Source organism: Austrofundulus limnaeus, unplaced genomic scaffold (genome assembly GCF_001266775.1).
Source record: "Austrofundulus limnaeus strain Quisiro unplaced genomic scaffold, Austrofundulus_limnaeus-1.0 Scaffold1714, whole genome shotgun sequence".
Taxonomy (NCBI): Eukaryota; Metazoa; Chordata; class Actinopteri; order Cyprinodontiformes; family Rivulidae; genus Austrofundulus; species Austrofundulus limnaeus.
This window is the reverse complement of record NW_013954116.1, coordinates 20,078-39,461: the sequence shown is the minus strand read 5'-3', so window position 1 is coordinate 39,461 and position 19,384 is coordinate 20,078. Positions and strand designations below refer to the sequence as shown.

The 19,384-nt window shown below is 38.3% G+C and overlaps 1 protein-coding gene across 1 annotated transcript in view; it reads left to right on the top strand.

Moving 5' to 3' along the window:
• Positions 1-196: 196 nt before the first annotated feature.
• Positions 197-19,384, top strand: part of LOC106536170 (nucleus accumbens-associated protein 2) — a 36,566-nt gene continuing 17,378 nt past the window's right edge. Inside the window, exon 1 of the mRNA XM_014033370.1 lies at positions 197-782. The gene's annotated coding sequence lies outside the window, so the exon portion shown is untranslated. The remainder of the gene's footprint in view (positions 783-19,384) is intronic.

The window sequence follows — 19,384 nt, the reverse complement described above, 5'->3', positions numbered from 1 at the left end:
AGATAGATAGATAGATAGATAGATAGATAGATAGATAGATAGATAGATAGATAGATAGATAGATAGATAGGAGTTAATTTGAGGTCACCACCAGTAGTTGGCGCACGCTCCACACCACGCATGCGCGTCACGTCCCCTCTACTGTCTTGCCAGCGCCTTCGTAGAATGACACGTGAGATACCCAMACACGTAAATGTTCTGTAGGTTCTCCCCTCGTGCCCCCCACGTCCTACCTATAACGTCAATGTGTTGAAATAAAGACTTTAAACAGTGGCGACAAACTCACACGTTAAAACGAACCCACAGTGGAGAAGCGTACGCCTTTAAGCCGGCAGAGTGCACCGAGTTCACGAAACGACCGACCGACCGCTGACAGTTTATTTTCCCGGCGACTACAGTTGAACAACACGGCGTATAAGCTAGTCGGCTGCAAAAATGTCTGCGTGTTTTTAACGGGAGAAGTCGGCGCGGAGCGGCGTGTGATGTCAGCCTGCTCGCTGCTGTCCGTGTGCCGCCCGCGTGAGAGCCGCATTCCTTGTTGCGACAGGAGGAGAGAGTGGGATAGCGAGAGATGACGGCGAACGGAGCGGCCAAGACAGGACCGAAGTGAAAGAGAGAGTGAGCCAGCGGACGAAGCGGGAAGCAGGGCCTGCCTATTAAAAAACAAAAAAACATTTACAAAACAAAGAACCTCAAAGAGTTGGTGGGTTACCCGAGGAGGAAAGCCTGCCACATCTGCGCCAGCTGACACAGCCTCTTTCTATGGAACAGCGACATATCGGGTAAATATATCCTGTCTTCATATTTACAGCCTGTTTTGCATGACGCATAGGTTTTTTTCTTTATTTTTAAAACCATTTTTATCCCCTCTTCTCTTATCTTTATCCTTACCTAGTGCCGCTGCAAATGTCAACATTAATTTGCGACAAAAGCCTCACATCCCAGAAACTAAGTTAGAGTCTTGAACTTAAGGAGGAACATGAAATGGAAAGGCTTTACGTAATTCCCGCTTCAGARCACCACGCAGCAATAAGTAGAAATTGATGAAAAAAGTCGTCGGGTAATTGCAACCTGAGATGTTGATGTTGAGCATTGCTTTAACCATTAGTTAATAGTTTGAACTGTATGAGTGGTGAAAGTGGTGTTATTGGCTTCAGTTGCGTCACGATTTAAAGAAAATCTCCACCCATGTGAATGCAATGGTTGTGATGCTGGAAACTGTGTTTGCATGCTGATGGGATGGGGCTCATTATCACCCACCACCTAAGGTGAAAGGCGAACATGTTTTTTTTTTTTTTTTTTTTTTTTTACCATGACTTTCTTTGTGTTTGTTAGCAAAATATTTCATAAACCACTGGATGGATTTTAATGAAACTCTAAGAAAGTGATGATAGTGTGTACTTCTACAGCTGATTAACATTTTAGGTCAGTCCAATTCAAGATGGCAGCCACAGCCAACTGACCTTAKGAGACACCGAAYTGGCTCTAAACCCRKTCACTTGGACATATGCTGGTCTAAAAGTTGCTGTGGTAGTAGCTGAGCATTATCTGGGTCACTTGGGCTGATTGAACAGCATCTTTGTTTTAAAAACGTTGACATTTTATGTCAGAATCAACCCTGTCTGTTAGCAGAATATTCCAAGAACCACTCGACAGAATTCATCAAAACAACACAGTCGGTAAATGCTGTAAATTTACATGCTGTAAATTATTCTACTAGTATGATATTGTTCTAAAGCAAGTCTTGTGTTTACACTTTGTTGTGGCTGAGTTTACCTCACCTGAACCTTTAAAGATTGCTATCAGACTTTTTAGTTGTGGCCTCCTTACAAAAAGTGCAACGTGTGGCTAGCCGGCAAGTAGTTTGTGGCAGTTTTCTTCATTTCCTGTTACTGTTCTTTCCCCCTGCATACTTTTTCTCAGTGTCACCGCGCTGTCATACATGTTGCTTATTGTGTCATCTAATCTGGTCTGTGTCACATGACTGAACATGAGTGAGTTGTTGGTTTCTCACGGTGCCAAAAACGGGGCGTCAAAGGTGTTGTTGAAATGTCTCTCTGTCGTTTTGCACACACTATGCGGTTGCAAATCTATTTTGGCTTTATATCTCTGCAGATAGCAACAATTGACTTAAGTTTTAAGAAACTTTTAGATCGATATGTGTTCATTGGTGCACCTACTGTACCTGCCCTGAGGCAGGACAGAGACATCTTTTTTTTTTTTTTTTCACAAGCTGATTTATGATACCCATGCTCAGCTTCGAGGAACTCAGTTCTTGGTAATGTGGGTGTGTGCTGCTAAGTTTTTTTTCTTTTTATTTCATGTTCAATGCAACTATCATGGAATTTTTTTTCCTTGAAATGGAGGCTTTCCAACAACACTTGAGTTTGAATTGGATGGCTGCCAAAGAGTTATGATGGCTCTCAACAGCTGTATTTTGTACGTGTGTGTGTGTGTGTTTGAGTTTGTTGGTCAGCAGGATGGCTTGTGTCCCAGGATGCCCCCTTCCTCTATAGGCCTCTCAACTATACGGCATTCCACGAGGGGGCCCGGGGGGCTGGTTGCAAGTGTGGGAGTGTCAAGGAGAGACGTCCACAACACTGATTCTCTCACTGATATACGGACATTGACAGAAATGGCAGAATCGGGCGGGTGAAAAACACGAGGATTGTATGGTAACTGCTTCTTAAACAAACAAAAGTCGATGTTTTGCATGACTGGAAACACAGAAAAAAAGCAGTCTATCTTGTTTCAGTTTCTTTGAAATGGATACAAACTGGTGTCATTCCTCACTCGAACCTGTTGAGCCAGTTCGAGGAAAACTAACCCAAGGTGATTATTTCCTCTTATCAAATAACAAATGCTTCGGATGTCTAAACTGTTAGTGATAAATTCGGAGGAACATCCCGGTCTTTCCATTTGACTAAATAAACTTAAACATTGCATAGAAAAAAAATATCTCGCCATCAATGAGCATTTTCTACAGTAAGTATAATAACCCACCTACCTAAATGGACCCTTTACAACACAGATACACTTTAAGATCACACTTTGTGTTTAACCGATTGTCTGAGCAACTTGTAGAATGTCACGCTAACAATTAATGCCAACTTAAAGCAACACTAAAGSATAAGCCGTAAAACTGTGCTTCCGACATGTTTTGATGACACTGTTACGTTTGCGCAAAACTGCCTTGGAGCACACCGGGGCAATAAAATTGCACTTCATTGTTTTACAGCCCAGCAACATTTTCTTTATGGCCCCACATGACACACTAATGAGTAGTTAACACAGTTTTTCAGGGTGTTTTGTTTACTTTCCTGAAGTTTAAAACAAAGTTTAACGGTTTAAGAAGTGTTCCTGGATGCTTTATATACATATAAATCTTTTTGCATGGACGCACATTGTGAGAAATGCAACGAAAAGACCCCAAATAATGTTGGCAAAAGGGGCAAAGAGAAGAAATAAAGTTGACTTTTACTTTCTAAAAAGTTCCCAAAGGGAAAAAAATTGTAATATATAGACTCTGAGTTAGCTTGATGCTAATGGATTCATAAGTAAGAACTGATTGGTTTGCTTATTCTCTGACATGTCCACATCCAACTGTTACCTTTACCCGCTTTTCCTCTTCRGGTCGCAGGGGTCTATGTCCAGCAGTCATTGGAGAGTCCGTGGAGATGGGGCTGTGTGAGAGGCAGGGTGCACGCTGGACAATTAGTCACAAGTCCACCACAGGGACACACAGAGACAAACAGCTATTCATACTCTCACCCACACTTAGGGACAATTTAGGGTTACCAATAGGGCTGCCACAAACGATTATTTTTATAATCGATTAATCACCGATTATTTTTTCGATTAGTTGACTAATCGGATCATAGGTTAACTGATTATAAAACATACAGCTTATCACGTCAGAATGCAGCTGCTATTACATAACCATCGTTAGATTTTAGCTATATGCTAACTAAAAATAATTGCTGTRGAAGGCAAGTTCTGCTCTGCAGATATTGCACAGGTTTCTCTTTCATTTTCTTAAAATGATCCCACACTTTTGAGCTCCGTTGCTGGATAGCCATGATACCAGAGCCTGTCCGTATAATGTCTTGTGACGTCCACGGCCTACCCCAGTTACCACTACTGTGCATGTGTGTCAAGGACAGAAAGGCAGATGTGGCAGTGGAAGGTGTCAAAGCAGTTTGGAGAGAAAAACTAAGTAAAGAACAAACATAAAAAAAGAAAACGATTAATCGATTATTAAATTAGTCATCGATTATTTTAATAATTGATAAGTCATCGGCAGCCCTAGTTACCAGTTAACCAAACATGCATGTTTTTGGTCTGTGGGAGGAAACTGGTGGCCCTGGTGAGAACCCACACGTGCATGCGCAGAAAGCACATGCAAACTCAGAAAAGTCCCAACTGCGCCACCACGCTGTCCTCTGTTGTGTCATGTTTGCTTTATTTAGCTCTGTCGGTAACCGAGTCGATATATGAAAATATTATTATAATTTAAATTTGTTTAAAATGCTAAAGGGGACATTTGCAAATGTGACACCTAAGTTGCTACAAATTGAGTATCGAACAAAGTTGAGGCAGTGGGTGAATCCTGAAAGATTCACGTGTAAATGCCATGTTTAAGTGTAGAAATCTGCTTTAGCACTCTGTATCATAGTTGGCCTGCACAATGTGTTCATCCTCATGGCCTTATTTCTCAAAAAGTGGAACATATACTTGGTTATTCATTTAAGTCCTATTTCAGGATTAAATGTATTTAAGTTCTTTTCTAATGAAAACGTTGACTCGGTTCTTTTTCTGACACTAAAGTCTTGAAACTATCAAGCAACTGGCGGCGGTGTGTTTGTTGCTGCCTGTTTTGCATAACAACAAACTCCCATGTATGGATTTCCATGGGCAGTTCTTAGAAAGAGATTTCTTTGTAGGACAGTGGCATGGCATCCCACACCTGTAGAGTTTTCTTTAACTTAATTTGATTGAGCTGCTAGTGCAAAAATGGTGAAGACGAATGAAATGACAATAAAGAATTACAGTCATCGAAGGTGGGGGACGGGACTCGAGAACAAAAAATGTCCAGACCCCTAACCTTTGAGTGTTGGTGTAAAGTCGAAGAAATAACAAACATCAACTTAAAGTCAACCTGACCAAACTTTTCAACTTTTAACAGACACAATAAAAGTCCCAGACATTTATGATGCCAAATTGTTTGTTGAAATATACATTTTTTAAAACAAGTTATTAAACAAAGAGCTTTTTCAATCATTACATCATTTTATCCATTTATAACAAATATCTTTCTGTCTTACGAAAAGTTAGAGACAAAAGCATGCTGTTGGCAACCACTTAGCATAAATGATTTGCGTTCATGTAGATTTTATACCTTCCTTTTGACCACATGACTCTGACACACATTTAGGTTTGTTTCACACGGTCACCTCAGGCCATGTCAAACACTCCCTTTTGTTCTCATTAACATGTCAAAATAAAACCTGCATGACTTAAAAGCATGTTTACCTGCACCACACCTTCAGTTAACTTAAAAAACCCACTTGAAATCCATTTTTCATGTAGATAAATTCCAGATTTCTATGTTAACTGGACGGTCTGAAGATGGGGGGAAAATTAAATCATGCCCAAGCAACTCCCCCGTGTCAACGAGTGCATATGTGTTTGTGTGCACACCTTGTGTTTCTTTTTCTTTTTTTTTCCCTCCTCCATAGATCCGTGTGTGAGGTGTGTTTATTTGTCTCTAAAGTTCCTCTTAGACTGCGATGAGTCATCGCTGATGGTATGCGTTACAGGGCACCAGTCATACATCATATCCTCAAACAATGGCGGTGCTCTTTCTTGGTATTGCCAGGCGTGTTCGAGTTTAAAACCTGAGGGGTAAAAAAAAAACCTGTTCGGGCTGGTGTGTTCAGGCATGTTGACATTCGTGGAACTGAAATTCAAACAGTTAATGGAAATGAAGCAACGTCCTTCTCCTCATGGCTAAGTCCGAGAATTCCTAAAAAGACATCCATTAGTAGAAAACGGAGCGGTGCACTTTTCAGGGTCATAGTCCTAAGTGTTTGTATGGCGGCAGCAGAGACACAAAAAAAACATATGGTAGAAATTTTTGCAGATGTTAGGATAAAAAAACATGAGAATTTTTTTAACAGCTTCAATATGCTCCCATTATGAAAACCGTGATAGTGTAAAATACATTTTATGTAATGGTATAAAATGTTTTGTACAATCTTTTCTGTAGGTCTCAAACTTCTTAAATTAGCTTGCTGAGTAGTTATTCAGCTAGGGTCAACAGGTTCAGATCAGCTTAAAAGTAGAGTTATCTTTATGTACAATAGATATTTATAAGTATTTATTAAATTTTTTTAGTTACATTTCTATACACCAAGGAAATTAGAGATGTCTGAAAATCTTATTTGCATATTTATACACATTAGACATGAGACTCAAATTAAATCCAACTTTAAAATTATGTTTCTATTTTTAATTTACTGTTTTTTGTTGATTTTTTTTTTCATAAATCTTTTTTTGTGCCTTGTTTGGGTTAAGGTTTTGGCAGCACAGTTTACTGGTTAGGTTTACGGTCTGTGATGAGTAATTTAAGGTGTTGAAGCTACAACCACATAGTTGGATTCTGGGGACGTTTTGGAAAGCCAGGAGTTTTAAAAAGCACCACTTTACCACAGTAATTCAGTGCTTTAGTTTAAGTGCTTGTCCACGCTTTTTTGTGTGTTTTTTAAGAACTGCCCCTTTCTGCTCTTTTTGCACCACTTCTTCTCATGCAAATAGTCAAAGTAAGATCTTTAAAAACAAAGAGATTATTAAAAAGTAGAATTTTGCTGTATCCATGAGCTTTAGAGAAACTGCCACAAGGCAGCCTGTTATTAACATATGTCCACATACTACTTTGTGCTTTTGAAACCAAAACAACAGATTAGTTTTTATCACTTTTTAAGGAGTTATCAACAAAGGGAGGTTTTTTGTGAATGCCCAAAAAGTTTTTTCTTTTTGTTTCAGAGTCCCCCCTCCCCCTCCTCTGTTCACATAATCTGTTTATTCATCTCTGTATATATCAYTGTGAGCTGCAGTTCTCTGTTATGAGAATAATAATAATAAAGCACACATAGAAGTTTTAGTTTTTTTTTTTGCCCACTTCAGTCAGTCCTTAGTTTTCACAACTTTTTCAGACACACTCTTGTCAGAGAACATCACAGCTACAGAGTGTCTGCATCAATTTATTCTTTCAGTATTATATTTTTGTGTTTTCTCTTGTAACATTAAGGTGAAATGTTTGTCGCTGTTTGAGTTTTCATTACTTTTTTTATTTTACTGTTTTGATGGGCCTTGGTGAAATGGGTTTATTAAAAACCAGGAATAAAAAGAAGTGAATAAAATCAGAATAGAGACAAATAAAAGTTTAAATTAACAGAAATTCCTGTAAACTCAGTTGTGACTGATAAAAAACATATATATGTATTAAAAAATTCATACCGTATTTGTGTATAGATACTTTGTCATAAGAATATGAAAGCAAGGCAAATTAATTATTTTTTTGAGAAAAATGACATTGATGTTAAGGGAAAAAAAACCTCATTTGTCCTTGAGCATTTACGTTTCTCTGCTGCTACCCTGAACATACACATTCTGATACAGTCCAGGTGAAAAAAAACACACAATACTGTTTTTCCTTTTAGCAATTCATGATTTGCCTTTATCCCTGTTGACGGCTACCAGCTGTTTGCCATTGTTTTATGGTCACAGAATCTCATCGATATACAGCGGGTAAAATAAGTATTGAACACGTCACCATTTTTCTCAGTAAATATATTACTAGAGGTGCTGATGACATGAAATTTTCACCAGATGTYGGTAACAACCCAAGTGATCCATACATACAAAGAAATCAAACCATAAATGTCCAGAAATGAAGTTATTTGTAATAATGTGAGTTTCTGACAATTTCCTTGGCTTTGTGTTTGGGCTCATTGTCTKGCTGAAATGTCCAGCCACGTTTCATCTTCATCATCCTGGTAGATGGAAGCAGATTTTTATCAAGAATGTCTCTGTACATTTTCCTACTCATCCAACCTTTAATTATTTGAAGTTTGCCAGTACCCTATGCTGAAAAACAGCCCCACACCATGATGTTCCCACCTCCAAACTTCACTGTTGGTATGGTGTTTTTGGGCTGATGTGCAGTGCCATTTGACCTCCAAACATGATGTGTATTCTGGCATCCAAACAGTTCAATGTTGGTCTCATCTGACCAGACTATATTCTCCCAGTATTACACAGGCTTGTTTAAATGTTGTGCAGCAAACTTTAAAGGAGCTTCAACATGCTGTTTCTTCAGCAGTGGAGTCTTGCGTGGTGAGCGTGCATACAGGCCATGGTGGTTCAGTGCATTACTTATTTTCTTTGAAACAATCGTACCTGCTAATTCCAGGTCTTTCTGAAGCTCTCCACAAGTGGTCCTTGGCTCTTGGACAACTCTTCTGATAATTCTTTTCACTCCTCTGTCAGAAATCTTGTGAGGAGCACCTGGTCGTGGTCGGTTTATGGTGAAATAATGTTCTTTCCACTTCTGAATTATGGCCCCAACAGTGCTCACTGGAACCTTCAGAAGTTTAGACATTCTTCTGTAACCGATGCCATCATTATGCTTTGCAACAATAAGGTTGTGAAGGTCTTGAGAGAGCTCTTTACTTTTACCCATCATCAGATGGTTCTTGTGTGATACCTGGCCATCATTTGGGACTGAACCAGCTGATATTAACTTGCACTGACAAGGGGCAGGCTTGCTTTCTAATTACTGAGAGAGTTCAGCTGGTGTCTGGTCTTTCCATGCCTTTTTACACCTCCCTTTCTTCATGTGTTCAATACTTTTCCCTGTGCCATTCCACATTATTACAAATAACTTAATTTCTGGACATTTATGGTTTGATTTCTTTGTATGTATGGATCACTTGGGTTGTTACCGACATCTGGTGAAAATTTCATGTCATTAGCACCTCTAGTAATATATTTACTGAGAAAAATGTTGACGTGTTCAATACTTATTTTACCCGCTGTATATTTTTTTAGATTAAGTCCTGGATATGCAGCCAACACAACAAGACTTCTTTTTTTCCTCTGGTAAAAATAATCTTACTGACTTGGCTAATAAAGTTTGTGACCAGCATCCAATTTAATGGGTCATAGCACCTATGCTTCCTCTCCCCCCATGCCCCTAACTTGGCTTTCACGCCTCTTGCTGCCGTTGACACTAATTTCTGCATGATAGTTTTTTTTTTCTTTCTCCCAAGTAGCAACAATTAAAATGTGCTTACAAAATATAATCAACTTTTCCTCCCCGCATTTGCATATTCGGTTCGTTTTCGCCAGCATGCAAATGTTCTGACAAGCCTCTCCGTGGCATTTTTCACAGAACACTTGTAACAAATCACTAATGTATCAAAGGGAAAGTGAGAGATTTTGGCTGTCTTCTGTGGAGGAACAGTGTGTTTGCATGTGTGAATGTTTTTTTTTTTTTCTTTTTCATTTTTCTCACCCTTTAAATGTATTCYGGTGGTTTTAGGTCCACACACATAATAATAATGCAGCTTTGCAGCCAAATTTCCACAATACAAACTTATTTTGTTGTCTGCTGCTGAACTAAAAAATAATTAATTAATTAATGGCCATGCTGAAACACAGACAAAATAATGGCAATAATGGAAAACATAATGAAGGGGTCCTAATAAGCAACGGAGACGACCAGCAATAGACATTAAAAGTCTTTAAATGTATTTTGGGCTGCTTTGGCTAGCTGCATGCTTTTCAGGAAGCCTTCCAAGAATTTAGACAATGAACAGTAAACATGGCATGTTCCTAGAACATTTCCACATTAGATCTTAGAGATCACGTGTCGCTCTCTCTTTTTTTTTTCTCAGAATKTACTGCCCCCACACCAGACTCTGTGACAGATTACTAGCTGCTTAGTCTCATGTTCCCTGTGTATGTACTGTACCTACACTTGACAAAGAACTCTCACAAACTGACAAACATGCAGAATTTGTGTGTGTGTGTGTGTGTGTGTGTGTGTGTGGGTGTGTGTGTCTCGCTCTCTCGCTCGGTCTCAGAGATTTCTGCTAAGTGGCCGTTGGCATAATTCCTAGCAAGATCACATGTCATGGAACGCCTATACTTGCACAGTAAGTATAGGCGTGTTATCGAGCATGCCTGCGCTTTTGTGTTTGGACAAAACAGAAAGAAAGGAGGAGGAGGGGAGGAGGGAGAAAAAAAAAGAAAAAGGGAGTATGTGTACATGTGATATTTTTTTTTCCAAGAATTTCTAGCATGAATAGAAGCACGTAGCCATGGCAAAGAATTACAAAGTCCTGAGAAGTATGACGAAGATGTGTAGCTGGAACAGTCATATGGTCGTGTTCTTAAATAGGATGGAAAATGCCCTTTTTAAAACATAATGATACTTTAGAATTGGTGGTGTTTCRCTTCATTCGACCAAATTTGTAGCAATGGACCATAAAAAATTTAATTAAACCTAAATAGTCTTCATTGAAACTGCACTAAAAGCTTTGAAAACTGAATTATACTGCAGTTTGTGTGCATTTCTATGGCCTGCCACCAAAAGGTGAATGTGGCCAACAATGTTTTTTCCTTTGTCTGTGTGTGTTTGTGCGTCTGTCTGTTATAGTATCTCATGAATCACTCWAYAAATTATRATGAAACTTTCAGGAAGTAATGACTTGTACATTTACATATGAATCTTTCAGATTCAACCCTATTCAAGATGGCTGCCACACCCAACCAAACTTAAAAAACCTATAATGGCTATAATGCAAAATGTTTGTTGTGGCCATAGCTGCAAGTCATCCCCAACACATATTTTGAGTTCCAACCCATTGTACAAAACTTTTAATTTTTTTTTTGCATTATTTAGTTGAAGTTACRTCTGTCTGTCTGTCTGTTAGCAAAATATCTCCTAAACTGTTCTATAAATTTGAATAAAGCTTTAAGGAAATAAGTATTGGATTTTCATCTACAGCTGATTAATTTTTGGAGTCAATCCAACTCAAAGARGCTGATTTATCCAACAGACCTTACAAAACATAACAAAGGCTGTAAGTCGGTTAGTTTTACAAATACTAAGCTAAAATATGGTGCAATTGGAGCTGAGAGTTTGACATTTCTTTAACATTTTTTTAACATACTCATACAGAATCTTAGTCTAAAACTGTTTCATGAATGGTGATAGGGAATATGCATTCCTTCAAGGAATTCTAAGCCTTAAATACTAATTTTGTTTTATAGAACGTGCAGCTATCTTTGCAAAAGCTTGTAAAATTGTGGCTAAAGATGATTGTGTGAATGGGTTTGGAAAGTTTTGTCAAGTCTTCAGTCTTTCATTGAGAGGAAACACACATTCTCCAACRCTTAAATAAACCAAACAGAATCATGCTGACGTTCAGACTTACACAGCAGTCAGACAAAAGTAGCACTGTGGATGACTTTTAKGTTTGCAGCCCACCTCAAATGTTCCATGCTCTTTTGCTGTGCAYCATACAAAATTAAATTGTTGCCCCACTCAAGACTCTGAGGGGTAAACAAAGACTGCTAATCAGTGAATAAGGTAATAACTTGGAAAGCAGATTGGCTGACCCCTGCTGTATGGTCATGACCTGTCTTGTATGTGCTCCTCATGTCCTAAATGCCTGACAGAACGCTGGTGAGGGGGCCAGTGGAAAAAAACAGAAATCTGAGGTGAGTAGTTTTTATTACCCAGCCTCGCCTGCCTCTCTCTTATTACGAAAGCTAATATGGATTAGCAGATGTAGTCACAGCTTTTTTTATGTGGTGTTTTCAGTCGAATTTTCTTTCCCCTTCAATGTATAAGAGCATTAAAACTATCCTTTTAAAAGTTTTTTTTGTTTGATTTGTTTCCTTTCAAACGATAAAAGGAAGATTCATTTTGGTTTACGATTATTGTCAGAGCTGTGAATCTGTCTCTTGGTTAAAATTGAACCAGGTCTCCCAACATGTTGGCATGTTTTCTTATTCCTGCTRTGTACTTTCAGTACTACAGTCTCTACAACAAAGTGACATCAATAAAAATTTCTGACTGAAATATACAAAACCTCGCTACTGCCTCTATTAAAATGGTCATTATGACTTTTCTAGTCCAGCTTTAATGTATCCAAGTACACTTTAAAACAAAACTCCTTCTCTCCCACTGAAATGTTTATTGGTAAGAGTTTAATTATATAATGTAAAGTGTGGATGATTTACTTTATCTGTTTTGTCTGTAACATAAGTTATGTGCAGTGAAAAGAGTGACATTCCACCACTGGCAGTTTAGCTCAACCTGGCATTGTGTAATCAAACCATAAGGCATAAATAGCTGCTGGGTACAGGTCAGGATGTCTTGAAACATGTTGTTTCTGAGAAAAAAGGAGTGGTATTGGTCACACCCATGTATGTACAAATGAACATGAAACTTCCTCATGTCAGAGAGGGAGTTGTGCAGAGAGCTTGTGCTTGATTGTGACTTTCTTTCTGGTGTCAGATAAATAAGGATCTTTGACTGCAGTTTAATGATGTTGGATTATTCTTCTCAGAGGTTTAGTATAGAAAAAGATCACAACAAAAGGCACTGTATGAGTGTGTGTGTTTGTGTGTGTGTGAATGATGAAACACATTGTGAAGTGCTTTGTAGAACCTGCATGACACTGAACAGGTTCTATGATAGTGTTGATCATTTACATTTTTAAATGTCATCTTTGTGATTATCTTTGAAGTGTAGCTAAACCCAAAATCTATTTTTTTCAGATAAACTACCTAAATTCTGCCTTAGGGGTATCTTTATATTTTTGTGCAGATTTTTGTGTAAATTTGTTTAATTCTGAAATATTTGGTCTAAAAACATCTTTGTGCTGCCCGCTACGAGTTGAACGGTGGAAACTGCAGTTGAATTTTCCTATTTGTTAAAACAGTACATGCTTACGTCACAGCTCCTGTGTTAGGGTGTAAAAGCCTTTCTCTCAGACACACCCCTGCAGGGGGTCGGGTTGGAACAGGGAACACTGTGACGAAAGTTTTGTTACTGTTTTGAACATTAGCCCATGTTAGCAAGGATGCTGCTACTAATCACTTTAACACTCATCCACACACATTGCCTTGCAGCTTCATGCCTTGCTGAGTCAGCGCCTTAAGACAGCGGCTCCACGCTATAAGGCTCAGACCTGCTCAACCAACAGGTGAGGAGGGGTGTGACCACCTCACCTAAACTACCTGCTTCGCTCTGGTTACTTTCTCTGTTTCAATGGAGAAACTGTCCAGTTCCCCTCACTTGTACGCTTTTAGAAATCACGTCATCACCTTCAAACGTTTATATGAATGTTAACACTCCGAAATCCATAATTTTCACAAAAAAAAATCCATGTTCTTTTTTCGTAGTAACAGGGTTAAGACAGAACATAGGCTGGAGATCACAGCACCTGCAAGCGCAGAGGAGCAGGGAAAAGAGGAAAAGGGGGATGGAGAGAGGTGGGAAACTTAATTCTAGCGGCAGGGTTTGTTGGGATATGGTTATTTCACTTTATTTTTTTGCGTTCTACAGGTTCTGAGACGTAAAATACATTTGAAGCTGATTTTTTTTCTTTTAAATCAGTGCAAACGGAATTAACTTGTGTTAGGTTAGGGTTCTTTGTGGTTCAAAATCTTTTTTTAAACTACAAAGTTGCTGTTCCATGTCATCTTCAATRTTACACTTTAAGGTGTCATTTACATGTTTTTTAATATGTAGCCTCAATTGCTTAGAGTCTCGAAATCAAAACTGTTAGGACGAGAAAAATCTTCAGCTGCCTCTTTTATTTTTAGTTTTTCCCAGTATTATGTCCTTAAACATGACAATACATTTGAAAGACCACAATAAAGCCTGAAGAAATTGTGCTCAAGACCATTTTAAGGATATACAAGAAAAACAAAATAAAAAAAATGACTCAGAACTTTTCCTCAGTATACTGTACATGTAAAAGAAAAAAAGAGAACTTGCATTTTTAGATGATGCACATGATCGTACACATGACTTTCAAAAATCGTGTCTCATGTCATGTTGTGACGTCAATATGTTTTATTTACAAATACCTGTTGGAAAAGGCTAATGCTATGTGTAAATTCCACATTACTCAGCATTTCCCTTTATTARACTTGTTGCATCAATTGAGCTAAAAAGTCACAGTTTAGGATTTAACCAAATGCAGACAAATAGTTTTCACATAAAAACCACGCGGCTTTGTATGAGATGGAATTAATCTGACTCGCACTCACCGCAAGTTCATTATTACTGCTCAGAGTTCCTTTAAATCTTCTTCTTTTTTAAAATGTTCTGTAAAAGATGAGCATTGTCTTATAAATGCATGAGATCAATTAGAAGTAAGCACTTGTCGTGTGAGAATTAAAGTTAATCGCTTGGTGGAGGCACCACGGGAACGTATGCTCATATCGGGGAACTTTTTCATTCTTTAGCAATTAAAAGTTCCTCATTCTCAACTGAGTGCCTTTAATCTAACTCTTCTGAGTTTTTTTTTTCTGTACCACCTGCCTTCACCTTGGTTTAAGATGGAGACAAACAARCGTTTGCTTGTGTTCTTCTAATGTGGTTATCCAAGGTGACATGTTATTTGAGTACATGTGTGTTAGCTTTACTGTGGTGCTGACGGGAAGATTCTCAGGTCACAGTAAAATGTGTGTGGGTCAGGATTGGTTGGCAGGGTGGGGTACTTAAAATACATGCATATGTATCTGTGGGCTCGAGAGTAAAAGCATTTTTCATGGCAGACCTTTACATTATTTACTTCATAATCGCAGCATATCATGATATTTTTTTCTCCCCCTCTGCTTTTTATTACCATTACTTTTGTATATTTTATGTGCWGTAGATTCAATTAAAACATTCTTTTTTTGCTCTAATTGAAGGGTATGGCACATAAGGGCACTAAGTGGTTGTGGGTACAGCTTTCTGTGTATGCCCTTTGTCTTTTCTGTGTCTGTGTTTGTGTGTTTCTGTTTGTAGACAGTGGGGGCACTGATGCTGAAAGATGTGTCCTCATTTTTTTTTTCTTCTTTTTTTTTCCTCATGGCGCTGGACTCCTCTGGCAACCATGTTGGGCTTCCCTGATGTCACACATGTGTCACTGTGGAACATTCAGCTCAGAAACAACAGCGTGGCRAGATCAAAATGGCTCGTTTATTCTCTCCATTTCTTCTCCCCCTTTTGTCTCCGCGTCTGTGTCACTCTCCTTCTGTCACTCACTCGTTTACTCACTGTGGGTGCCAGATGGGCTGGAAACTTTAAAATACAATTTTTTTAGATTATTTCTTTGTCATTTGGACGTTGCAGAGTCCCCAGTGTGGATTTATTGCTAAAAAAATATAGTTCAGCAGTTTTTGTGGGCAGAAATAAATAAAAAATGCTTGAAGGTGTATGTCGACTGAACATTTCTAAAATTTTGCATACYTCCTGCACACCATAATAATGTGTAGGATCCCAAGATTATTGCATTTCTATTCCAACTGTTGGCTCAGTCTGTGAGAATATATGTAACTTTACAGTTTCCCTACCTATTTCTTTGTTTGTTCTGCTTGCATAGACTTATTTCAATTACTCAGAACGTTTTCAGTTTGAAGAACCGGACAGATTCTAAGGTTGCGGTCGAACTAARGGTTACTCAGGGCACTTTCAATACTGCATTTCCACTATTTAAAACAAACTCTAGCATTTTGAACAAATGCTGTGTTATTACTCTAAAGTGAAAGTAATTACTCAATAATAGATGCTGAACAATAACTTTTGCTCAAAGAAATGAGAAAAATCCAAGCCACATCTCAGACTCAACAAGTGTGAGTTAGACTGTTAGAGTTTATGACACTTGGACTACAGAAAGACTAAACAAGTATGACTTGTTTGGATGAGATGGCAACATGAAGCTGTATCGTTCCAAAAACTGTACGACAGYACAACTTTAGTTCGAAAGAGTCTTTTAGACAAAGGAGACCAACATAAAGATGTTTGAACATTTTGACAAGAACCACTGAAAATAAACTTAAATGTTAACCTTAAACAAATGCAAAGAAGCAAAGTCTCTCAAAAAAAGAAAAAAGAAACTCCAAATCAAATAGAGTAAGAATCTGCACAGCTTTGAAAAAAAGGCCAGTTTAAGTTGWATTATAGTTCAAATAATCAGAAAAAATATTTAGTTCTTTGTGCCCACTTTTTAATCCGATTGCACAGAAAACCTGCTTAAGCACAAATTCCTAAAAAAAAAACCAACACATAAATATTCTCAATTGCATCACAGTTCRATGACCCGGCCATGCTGACCCTTTTCATTGTTTGCAGTGACTACGTTTGCCATGTGAGGGTCAGAACAGGATCGAAGWGCAATGAGAGAAAACAATCTGTTCTGTACAATATCTTTTTTTAAGTCACATGGAAGGATCAGTGTGTTTTGTTTTCATTTGCATTGGGAGGAAATGGTAACATGAAGGTATAGGAGAAGAAGAAAAGCTGGTGGAGGCTATATAAATCTCTGGTCTGTTTTCTAGCAAATCTTTGATCCTGCACTAGTATGCACGTTGACGTTAGTGTGGTGCAATTACTCTGAAGCAACGTTTAGGCAGTAATTCCTGAATACAAAGACCTCTTTCAGCAGAAAGAGTAGTTTGAAGAACATGTTAGCTGACTCTGGGATTTTCTGGACATGTTCATCTAATCCATAAGCTTCTTTCAGTCTTTCTTTACATCTTAGTGGTTAATTCAACATGACACATTTAAGGCTCTTTTGTTGTAGTTTTTCTGTCTCCTGCACTATGAAAATCAAACTCTGTTTGGAACAAATGCATAGAGCTGATGTAAATGGTAATATACAGACTTCCTGTGACATAACCTAATTTTGGTCCATGTGTGACAGTTGGAGACTCAGCAGAACATCTCATAGCTGTTCTGTCTGTAGTTGAGGGTTTTTTCAAAGACCATATCCTGAGCTGAATTGCAACCAGGCAAAGTGGACATCTGCCTGACATTTAGTCTTTTTTATATTACATGTAGTATCTATGCAATTTTTGACAGGGAGCTAAACAAAACAAAACTCAGATGTTACTAATTTATACTCAAAAGTTTCCTCAATCATAAATCTGTTGTTTTTCTCTTCCTGTTTGTTAATTTGCCTTTAACAATATTAGCAAGATTTTAGCACCTTGTTTTCACTGATTAAAAGCAAATGCATTGTGTTGCAGTGTATTTGATTATCASTGGTCTTGTGTTTAGGCATGCTGGCGATGCGGACACACCTGCTCGGGAAATGTACTTGCAGGAATAAATTACCAAGGTTCTCAAAATGTGGGCACCAACTACTGTACTGCCAATTATCTCCGTTGTAAGCCAGCGGACTCTCTGCCGTGGCATAATCACTGTTTGGAAATGAGCACATTTGAGATGCAACAAAAGCTTCCCCCAGGAGTAGACTGATGTCCTTGTCAGGGCAGAGTCACAAGGCAGGACTACAACATCCTCACTGTGCTGCCAAGGGCGAATTACGTGTCATGTTTACTTCACTTCTGCGAACTTCTCTGCAAGCATATGGCACTGATAAACTTGAATGATTTTCTTGTTTTAAGTTGTAATACTCTATTTTTAAGCAGTTACCAATAAATAGTAATATTACCTTCATTTAGATTTAAGTGGACATAGTGCATTACTTGTCAATGAATAGTGCTTTCATTGAGATGATACTGTTTAGACCATCCGTCCATCCATATACAGTATATCCATCCATTCATCCATATATCCATCTATGCATTCATCCTTTCCTTGTTCAGGGTTGTGAGGAGCTGGTACTTACTGTATCTTTAGAAGTTATTAATTGTGAGATGGGAACACTCCATATTTGCTAGATTTGCCATCATAGGGCAGTAGTTTGGCAACAGAGCTAGACATGCGTTTGATGTAGACTTTTCCTTAACTAAACCTAGGACACAATAAGCCCCTTTATATCTGGTACCAGAGAGAGAGAGAGAATCACATTCAAGCACACACTTCTACACAAGCCTTTCTCTCTCTCTGACATGAGGAAAACTTGCATGTTCATTTATACATACAAGGGTGTAACCAAAACCATTAGTTCTCCATTATCTTACAGAAACCATGTTTCAAGATATCCTGTGGCCAACGACTCATTAAGCCTTGCCAATGGTGTGGTTACACAATGTCAGGTTGAGATAACAGTCACACTCTTTGGCTCTATATGGGCCACAGCTCAACACACAACAAATACTTATATTAATTACAAGATCAATTAAGATGAAGCATTCAGATTCTTACTCATACTTAAGGCTAATTTAAGGCTCTTTCACAAGACACCTCAAGTTGGGACCCCCCTCGCCACCTCAGTGTGATTTTTGAATGGACTGAGGTGGCGAGGAGGATGGAAGCCTACACAAGAGTCATTTAAAAAGTTCTTTATTTAATTTCCCTTTGGGATTAATAAAGTCGTTTTGAATTGAATTGAATTAAAAATGACGTTTATACATGCACCATAAATGACTCCTGTGTCAGTTTTCTCAAGGATTCTCCAGTAAGTTGGAAAGTAATGAATTTCAAATTAGCAAATCAGTTTAGTTGCATTTTCTGAAATCTCCCTTGTGAATCAAAAATGAAATTTTGTTGGCAAAAGCAAAGCATCATTTCATGTGAGCCAGAACAAAATTAGCCCTCTTAGGTTCATTGAAAATAGTTTTAARACTCAACAGTCACTTGTAACTAACTGCCAGGGTAAAGTACTACTTGTAAAAATGAAAGAGCTGACATGGCAGCCAATGCTTTAGATATTCTATCCTTGTATTCATTTGTTTACCAACGTAAGTGTTTCTTCAGAACTCAACATTCATTCTGTGACTGGCCTTTTGAATCATCGTTGGTTTTGGTGGGCTTTCTCTTCACTCCTCTTCTTCCTGTGCTGCTTGCGTGTAGCTTCCCTCTCAGCTGTAAATTTGGGGATTTTTTTTTTTTTTGGTCTTGTGTCAGTGTTGGTTCAAAATATCTCAGTCTTACATGATGAGCCCATGGCCTGATTTTCCTTGCTGCTCAACTGTCACCCAAATGTGTTTCCATAAACTGGAATGTCCCACACGCCCTGTGGGTTCTGTAATGTGACATTAATATTGCAAAAATAACTCAATAAAATAACCTCTTTGTTGTTGCCAAGACATTTCATGTTAGAGTCATTCTTCTCTTTTTTTTCTTCTCTTTCTTCAAACCATAGCAAATGTATTGCTTTGCTTAAAACTTCTGAGCAAAAAT